The sequence below is a fragment of the Elaeis guineensis genome, chromosome 5, assembly GCF_000442705.2.
Source record: "Elaeis guineensis isolate ETL-2024a chromosome 5, EG11, whole genome shotgun sequence".
NCBI classification, from domain to species: Eukaryota; Viridiplantae; Streptophyta; class Magnoliopsida; order Arecales; family Arecaceae; genus Elaeis; species Elaeis guineensis.
In genome coordinates this window covers 116083618-116093688 of record NC_025997.2, presented here as the reverse complement: position 1 = coordinate 116093688, position 10071 = coordinate 116083618, and the positions used below count along the sequence as shown (strand labels likewise).

General features: G+C 33.8%; 1 non-coding gene across 1 annotated transcript; it reads right to left on the bottom strand.

Annotated features, from left to right (window-relative positions):
• Positions 1–9433: 9433 nt before the first annotated feature.
• On the bottom strand, positions 9434–9539 carry LOC140858221 (small nucleolar RNA R71). Its single transcript, XR_012141790.1, has one exon. It is a non-coding gene; the product is annotated as a small nucleolar RNA R71 (small nucleolar RNA).
• Positions 9540–10071: the final 532 nt, after the last annotated feature.

Sequence of the window (10071 nt, the reverse complement as noted above, 5' to 3'; positions counted from 1 at the left end):
TGTTGAATGCAGGTGAGTGTCTCATGTTGGATCCTTCCAGTATCTAAACATTTCTGTCTACAGACCTGTGCACAAGAGTTATATGACAAACATGTTAAGTCTTAAGTGTTGGTGCTTAAAGGAAAAACCAAAAGATCTGACAATATAGCATAAAGTTTTACAAAGCTTTTTGAATTAGAGTTTATGATTGTAAAGCATCCATGGACAGTGCAATGTCAACATTATGATAAGTATTGACTAAATGGGGCACAACAAACATCACTTTAAACCTGAAGTGAGTGTATCTGTGCGTGTATGCTGAAGTGAGAGTGAGAGGACAGACATGCAGAGAAAGAGAGAGTGGGGGGGGGGGGGGGGGATTAGGATCTGTGCACTTTCTTTTTTTTTTTTTTGTTTTCATCTCTTTGCTAAGTGGATTAAAAAGCCTACTTAATTGCTTCCTTTTCAGCTGTCAACCATACTTAGCTAGACATTTTCAGTATTTGATCTTGAACTACATACTATTAATTCATATGATGCTATCTTCCATTAGTTGGTTTAACTTAGAAGATGGTGTCTGCTGAATGTCTTGGACAGATAACATGATCAAATGACAATAACAGAATCAATAAAACTTTGCTTATAGAAAGATTGTGAAGTAGCTCAGCAATTCAGATGATTGTCTGCCAAGACTTTGATGATCTCACATCGCTTATTGGATTAGCAACAAACACCTAATTCAGCATAAGCATATAAGAAACACATTTCATCGGTAGGTTAAGTTTATGAATGACTGAGACTTCATTGAAATATAATCCACTTTACTGATTAACTGGAATTATTGTCTTCTTGGTATTAGTTTCATATGTTTTTGGTTGCAAAGAAGATTTTCAGTGATAGAATAATGGAACTGAGCCACAATCACATTCCATTTCTGCAAAAATGGATCCATAGGTGAAGGTGACCAAGTCTAGACAAATAACCAAAAAAACTAGAAGTACAGCCAAGAGTAAAAGATATGCATGAGTGATAAGTATGCAGATTAAGGATAATTGGATTTCACAGCTGTACAATAAACTAACAAAGCTCTATTTTTTTTTTTTTTTTTTTTTTATCCAACTAAACATCAAACTAGAATTTGGCATGTCTTGGCAGTGGTAGAAGCAGGAGGATGCTGTAACTCATCAGCAGGCCAAGCAAAGTCAGGTTAAAGCTTTTGGATCAGAGTTCTTTAGATATGTGCACTGGGAGCCTCCAAATTTATATCAAAAAAATAAAACATTACCCAAACAACGTAACTTGAGACAATGCAGGATTCCTTGGAAACTGGACTCATGCTGTGGTGCCTACTAGCAATTCCGATATTATTATTGCTTATACTAAAATAAGCCCCATGCGGAAGCCTCAGACTCTAGATTGGTGCTGGACTCTGAAGCTTTTGCATTATACATGGTAGAAGTTTACAAGATGACAATTCCATGTCTTTCAGAATGAAGCAGAAATTGTCAAGAATTTTTGGGTTACATGGGAACATGAATTTAGTAAAATTTTCTAATAAGTGAAAACATTTGTGAAATAACAAAAAGGATGTCCCAATGCATGAGGCTCCTGTGGTCCTGCATTGCAGGGTTGGGAAGTCCAATGCTGCAAAATAACAGTACCTTGAAAATATGAATGCACGAATCTGGATATTTTTGCTTGAATCAATGTGTCATGCCCCGAACCCAACACTCAGGTCGGATACTGATGGCCGCTTACTCTTTAGGACAAGTCCTAAAGAATATGCAAGGCCAAAAAATAATTCATTATAACCTCAACATCCATAATATCTAAATTTAATATAATTAGTAAAACTTATATAATTATAAAAAATTTCTTCAATCCTCTGATCAGGTATCAACGACACTCTATTTATGCATCCGCTTACTGCACATCCATATCATAGCCAACATAAGCATCCTGTACTTTGAGAAAAAAAGAGAAATGAAGGGGTGTGAGCTTTACAATCAGTAAGAATCCCACATATCACACCAGTATAATAATATAATCTGAAATAAGGATAGCAATAAAACATAAAATCTCATGTTCAATATCCAGAATACTGCAACATCTATAAATTATCTGTGTTATCAAAAGAGATGCATCAAACATATTTAATGAGTGAAACACTTTTATTCAGCATTAATTTTATGTCTTATTTTCTATTTCTCTTTCATAATCATATGATCTTTAATTTTTTTCTTTCTGACTTTGGACTAATCAAGTCTATACTTCAGTCTCCATCCGAACAAATTTTCATACATAAGCCTTTCAATGCTATCCCAGGTATGAACTTTTGGTTGGTTGTCCACGTACGAAAGCCTGTGGGGGGCTGTCCCAAGCATATACGGGCTGTTCCAAGCATGAGCTCCTGACCGGCTGATCCACGTATAAGCCCATTGGGGCTATCCCAGACATAAGCTCCTGATGGCTGTCCCAGGCATAAGCTCCTGGCGGACTGTTCCCCATACGAGGCTAGCTAGTCCAAATCATATCTCTTATTTTTTTGTTTAATTATTATATGCTGATTTCATCAAATCAATTCTGATTTATAGTGTGATCAAAATAGATATGTTATATCCATATAATCATACCATCAATCACCTATAATATATATTGACATAACATACTCATGCTTAAAAATCATATAAGCAAATAACTGTATCTCAAGCATAGCAAATTTATCGATCACAAATTCAATGATGCAAAACCAACAATACAAGACCAACGATAAATAGCATATATAATGGTGATCATATATAAAGATTCTTACCTCTATTGATGATTGATCAAAGCATAAGAATTAACGAACTCTTTAATTTATGAATTTCGAAAATAAGATATTCTACTCGATATTTTGTGCAGACAGTTGCATCTCTACATGACCATGATCAAATATAAAAATCATATATGAGAAATTACGGATAATGATCTCCTAATAACATAAATCCAAGACCTCTTCTAGAGTCAACCAAAATTGAGATTTATCTAAGTATCTAGACCCTCACTGGTCCATAAGACTTCTAGAGAGAGAAAATCTATGAAGAAGAGAAAAAAATTTTAGAGAGAAAAAAAATTTAGAGAAAGAAAGTAGAGAGAGAATCTTCATATTCTTCAGATGAAGAAATCATGATCGAGATCATCAGAGATCAATCAGGATGACTCAATATGGATTAACTATAATCAGATGCTATAAATTTCGAATAAGGTCGAGCTAGGATCCAACCTACTGCATGAATTTTGAAGTGATTTCAGGTCATCTTATATTCATCTCAAGTTCATCCTAGGGTTCGTGATGCAATTAGAGAGAGAGTAGAAAGATTTTAGAGAGGAAACTAGTAAAAAAAATAGAGAGAGAAACTTTAGAGAGAGAAGCTGGAGAGAGAAAGGTAGAGAGAGAAGAGAGGAAAGAGAGAGAACTCTCTCATTTTTTTTCTTCTTCTTTTTTTTCCCTTTTCTTTTTTTTGTTTTCTTTTCTTCCTTTTTTTTTCCTTCTTTTCCTTCTTTTTTTCTTCTTTTCTTTCTTTTTCTTCTTTTTCTTTTTTTCTTTCACAGGAGAGGGAACCCACGTCCCTCTCTTCCTTCTTTTTTTTTTCTCATGGAATAGAGAGCTCTTGCTTCCCTTATTCCCGAGCTTAGAGGATCCCTCCACCATCGGCATCCCTTAAGACTGGAAGAGCAATCCTGGACGGACAATCAGCCTAGTTCAATGACCGACGGCAGCTCAAGCCGAAAAATCAAGCTTCGAACTCAAAATAGGAGATCCATCCCTTTTTCTTTGATTTTTCCTGATTACCGCGATCATCGAGGCCAAACTCTGAAGAAGGAAAGTAAAAAGGTAGGGTCATGACCATGGATGGCAAGCTGGTGACCAAAAAAGATGAGAAAAGGACTCAGTTAAAATAGAAAAAAAATGAGCTTCTATTTTTTGGTGGCATTTCCGACGAGTCCGATGGCCGACGGTTGTGTGCAATGCATGAGGAGGGAAGAAGAGAGAAGGAGGCAGGGCTTACCTCAAGCTCTGACAGTTTCTTGGTGAGAATTTAGGCAGATACGGGAGGTGTTCACAGCTTCAATGGAAGAATTGAGGAAAGGAGAAGAACTGGTGCTCGTCGTGGCGACCATAGAGAGAGAAGAAGAGATTTTTATAGGGCTCTTCCTAGGGTTCTTATTGCCTAGGAGACCCTCTCCTAATGGCAAGGAAGGAAGAGATTTTTTTTAGGATGGGTTATTCATTCTCTTCCTCTTAAATAATTTCATCCTCGAAATTAAGTTGTGTTGTTTGAGGTACATAATTCAAAGTATTATTTTTCATGTCATTCTCAAGCTTTCAATAATCTCTTACATATTATTTATTTCTTATGATTCTTGATATAACAAAATTATTTAAATCTCAAATTTTTTCTTTTTATATTGATTTCTCAATTTTTTCAAAGAACAGTAATATTTGACTTTATTTAAAATATCATAGTTATTTAACTAATACATTCCACTTAAAATTCATAATTATCTCAGACTACTTGTGATAGAAAATAAAGAAAGGCCGATCATCGAGCCTTCTTTACAATCATTGATTTCTTTTTCCTTTTGACCTTCCAACAAATTTAACAGGTACTTTCTTCTTAAAAAAATCTCAACCTTCTATGTCAGTTTGACTAACAACATTAAATCTCAAAAACATGATATCTGTGTCAATACATTCTAGGTTTGAACTAACAAAAGAACTATCAAGCTGTTAATAATAAACTTGAGATATCTAGGATTTTTTGGCATTATCTAAATGAAATAACTTTTGCAAAATTGACAGCTTGATCAGATTAGGTCAAAAAATCAGTAGCCTTTTCATTATCAATAAAATCTTTCTTTAATTTATAACTAATGTTTCCTCATATATCTTTTGAATCAAAAAAATTAATTTTCTAATCAATTTAATCACCATGCTTTTGCTGTGCATTTTGATCTTAATTTATCAATTTGTATAGATTTATCGAAAGATAAGAATATCCTAGTATGTTAGATCAATCAAGATAGATCAACCTTCAAATTTTATATAAAACTTAGAGAAATTTTGAGTTTCTTTGTCTTTACTATCCCTTGGGTATAGCACATCAAAATTAATCTTCATCTACTTTCTATGTTTGAAATCTAATATAAGTTTTACCACTCCTTAAGAATCCAATATGTCTAGAATTAATTTGAGTTAATCTTCGATTTACTTACAATCATTTAGACACTTCCAAACCAACTTTCTTTACAAAAGATTAATTCCAACTTGGACAAATTAGAAGAACTCAAGTCAATATTTCGTAAGTAGAATCAATTGGTTATTTCTTGTAAAGATCCCTTCATCACAACCCTCAGCATCAATAGATAAATCCATACAAATCTTATCCTTATATAAGTCATTCAAAATTTAACAATAACAAATACCTTAGATCGCTCAGAAATATGAACTTTGATTTGAATTACCGTCCACTATCTCAATAATCATAAAAAAGTAAAGAATCTAATCCAAGATAGAAATATAAATTATTACAGATTTCATCATAATGTGTATATCATACTCTAACAAAACTAATTTTTTATTCAATTTAACAATAATATCAAATACGTTAGATCCATTTAGAAAAGTAAATTTTTAACTTAAAATTCAATGCAACTTGAAAGATCAAGAAATCAGATCCAAATATGATATTTTGAATAACTAAAGATTTTACCAAGATGTAAATCTCATATTCTCATAATAAAATCTAAGTATATTTTTCATCCAAAATTGAGTTTCATATATGACCTCTGATAGGTTCAATGCTCAAAAATATTTTTTTTCTCATATGATATGATTCTTCTTCGACCATATCTAATTGACTTCTTTTTGATAAGTCCAAACTTTATAATGCTCAAATAATTATCATCGAAGTTATCATGGTCTTCATCCATATAAGTTTCGCATTAAAAATCATCGAGTTACTCAACACAACACATCAATATCTCCCTCTTCATTTCAGGGTCAACACTTCTCATACTCAAGTCAACCCTACTAATTGAAATCTAAGATATAACTCGCTAATTCTATAATAGACATCGTATGCCACTTATGCATAAATTTCATCATAATATCTATTGATTCAAAATCTAAATATTGAATCTTTTCTTTTATGTCTATCATGTTCTTCATGATTATAACTAGTTCAAATATCACTAAAGTCATAATTCTGAATAATTATAACCTTAAGATCAAATACCACTTAAGTCATATTTTCTAGTGATCATAACCTAAACTCTAATATCATTCTATCACATCCTTAATGATCATAACTTTAAACTCTAATATTATCTATCATACTCTATTTATAAATCCAGAGTTTTGTATCACTTATGTTACAATATTTAGTGACCTTAAACCTAAGCTCTGGTACTATTCTGTCATATCCTAATCACTTGTATTATAGTTCCCCAAATGATCGTAACCTAAGCTCTAAGCTCAGATACCACTCTATCATATCCTATTAATCTTATATAAATTTTGATATCACTTCATAATCCTAGTGACTTGATAAACACTTAATTTTAAGTCATTTAAAGCAGAAAATTATATTTAATTTATTTTATTTATTAAAAATTTGATATTTTTTTTATGTTTTATAGGAAAGATGATCGCCGATACAAAGAGTTCAATTCTTAGATCAAAAAGACTCAAGTTTGAAGAAATTTGGACTTAAAATAAAATTAAAATAAAAGAAGGATGCACATGGTATTATAGAAAATGAAGATACTATACAAGAAATTCAAAAGGATATAGATGTCATTGTGAAGAAATTTTTGTTTCTTTTTGAAATATAAAAAGAATGTTTCACGTGAAAAAGAAAGGCTCTGGGCGCATGTTTCATGTGAATTCAAAAAAAGAAAGGCTCTGCGTGCGCGTGAACGCGCGCGCGTGGACGCGGGATGGGCATGAACGCGGGGACGCGGGACGGGCGCGGATGCGGGACGGACGCGGGACGGATGCGGATGCGGGGAGGAACGCGTGAGGCATGGACGCGGGGTGGATGCGGCGTGGATGCGGCATCACGCGGGTGTGGGCGCGCGGCAGACGGGTTCGCAAGAAATTTTTGATGGCGGTCGAACAGATACTTATTAAAGAAAAAAAATTAATATTTAAAAATATTTTGAAAGGAAAGATTTGTATTTTCTTTAGTCCCACATCGAAAAATCATGTAAAACTTCTCCCTCCGAATACTTATAAAAAGACTTTTGTACTCCCATTAGAGGGGAAGCCCAGAAATTCTTTTAGAGCCTTGCATAGAGGAATAGAAAGGGACTACTTCATGAGCAGCTTGGCTAGCAGTCTCGGGAGTGGAGAAAAAATTTTGTAACGACACAGAGATGGTTTATTGTTCTAAACTTTCCTGTATTTCTTTATATGCAATAAAGATTATGCTTTTTATTTAAATTGTCATGAGTTCTTTATTTGCTCTCCTTTATATGTTTTTATTTATACTTTCTTGTTAGATTAATATTAGGAACAACTTTTACTTTCCGAAGACGCACCGTGATCTACGGATACGGGGCGTGCCGAGGAAAGAAGAGTTATTTACCTAATACTTTTCGGAGATGCGCCGTGATCTACGGATACGGAGCGTGCCGAGAAAAGACAGGTATTTTTCCTAAGATTAATCGCATCCATTTAATTAAAAAAAAAAGAGATACAACTCTGCTAGTGCAAAGTAATTCAAAACTTCCGTGCTCTTTATTTTCTAATTACCTCAATTTTAAGATAATTTATTTTCTAAATCAAAAACAGCATTTCTTTCTTTTATCTTGCAATCTCAACTTAGCCCAAGGTCCCTGAGGATACGATCTCGACTCATCCTACCTACGTAGTGAATAGAGTTATTTTTGGTGCTATCAACGACTACGCATCAAATTTTGGCGCCGTTGCCGGGGATCTTGGCATGGTTGAATTAAAAAATTGAAATTTTTAAAAAAAAAAAAAAAATACTTTTCAGTTTTTATTTCTCGTTTTAATTTTTTTTTTTCAGTGCTTTCTAGCTGGATAATCTTATTTGCATAATTACATAATTACCTTGCATAACTAATTTACTACTTAGGAATTTTTCTGCTACTTTTTATAGCCTAGTGATTTATTACTTTTTAGACTTAATCACTTAAATTTATTTTCTTGTAAAACTAAAAAAAAAATTTAAAAAAATTAAAACTATAAATTAAAAAAAAAAAGTTATTGACATTTCATAACACTTAACTAAAATAGCGTAACCTCAAATATAAAAATTTCTAACTTGATTGGACACCTTGTTTCTTTGCATTGCATCTCCATAATTAATCTTAAGGGCAATAACCCATTAACCAGATAAGGTGGGGATTTGATCACCCTTTCTTGGCCCACAAATCACTCCCTTGCATTTGCATAACCTAGACCTTAATTTAAAATCAACTAGACGTCAGTCCTAGGAATTTCGAGCTCAATAGGATAAGAAAGCTCTAGAGTTGAGCCAAGTGCGGATTGGTTAATTACTCGGTGTCTAAGGCAAGTGGTTAAAGAAAGTGGTTTTCAATTGGTTCCGTTGACTGACCTGGCCAACTTAGTTGGTGTCTAAGGAAAGCAACGAGCAGGGAACCTCCCACATCTTACACTTACCTGACCGAGTCAGTTAGTCAGTCTTGAGCTTGGAGTGCTCAAAGGCGGTCTTGAAAGTTAGGAGCTGTCTAGATCTAAGTTAACCTTAGGATAGAGAGTCTATGATTGTTTAAGTTGATTGCAATTAACACCTAAACATTAACTAATTTCTCCCTTTTCATAGATTTAAGATTCTTAAGTTCTTCTCTTTAGATTTTCTTCATTCTTTTCTCACTTTATTATAAAAATATATATTATAAAAAGAAAAATTTTCTGTGTTTGCTCTACAGTATAATTGTAAGGTGTATGCTTGGCCGTAGATCGTTACGATCAGAAATCCAACTTTTTGATCCAGAAATAGAAAGAACCTTTAGAGCCAACAGACGTAAAAATATGGATCGAAATCAGGAGAATGATCCACCCAAGCAATTGAATGAGTACTTTACTCCTTCCACATATACCTACTCTCCTTGTATTCAAGTGCCCCCTGTGGAGGCCACTCAATATGAAATTAAGTCCAGTATAATCCAAATGTTACCTTCATTTTATGGACTTAGTAATAAGGACCCTTATAAACATCTTGAAGAATTTCTTGAGATATGCTCAACTATCAAAATTCACAACTTCTCCGATGATGATCTTAGGTTAAAATTATTCTCTTTTTCACTTAAGGACAAAGCCAAATACTGGCTACATACTTTGGATTCCATGACTATATCAACCTGGGACCAGCTGCAAGGAGAGTTTCTCAAGAAATATTTTTCCATAGAAAAAACTAATCAAATAAGGAAAGCCATAACTAGTTTTTTCCAATTAGATGGAGAAATATTTCATGAAACATGAGAGAGATTAAAGGACCTTATTAGAAAATGTCTCCACCATGCTGTACCCAAGTGACAGTTAATCCAATGTTTTTATGATGGGCTCTCTGAAAGACATCGACAAATGGTCGATGCATCATGCGGTGGGACATTCATGCTGAAAAGTGAGGATGAGGCATGGCAACTGTTTGAAATTTTAAGTGAAAATTTATTATATCATATGTCTGCCTCTATTAGAGATAAACCCATGTTAAACCCAAAAAGAGATGGAATATATGTAGGAAATACCATAGATATCCATCAAAAGGTAGATGAACTGTCCCAAAAATTAGATCGTCTTCTAAATACTGGACAATCTCCAATTCCACCTAACCCAATCCAAGAAGTTTGTGTATTGTGTGCAAGTTCGAACTATTTTGTTAGTGAATGCCCAGCCGCACCTCAATTTTCTGAGTTTGTGCACGAGCAGGTTCAGCAAGCTCAAGTCCAACAAGCTCGCAGACCAGGAAACGATCCATATTCGAACACTTATAACCCCGACTAGAGAAACCATCCAAATTTTTCCTGGAGACCACAATCAGTGGTTGGTCTTGCCAC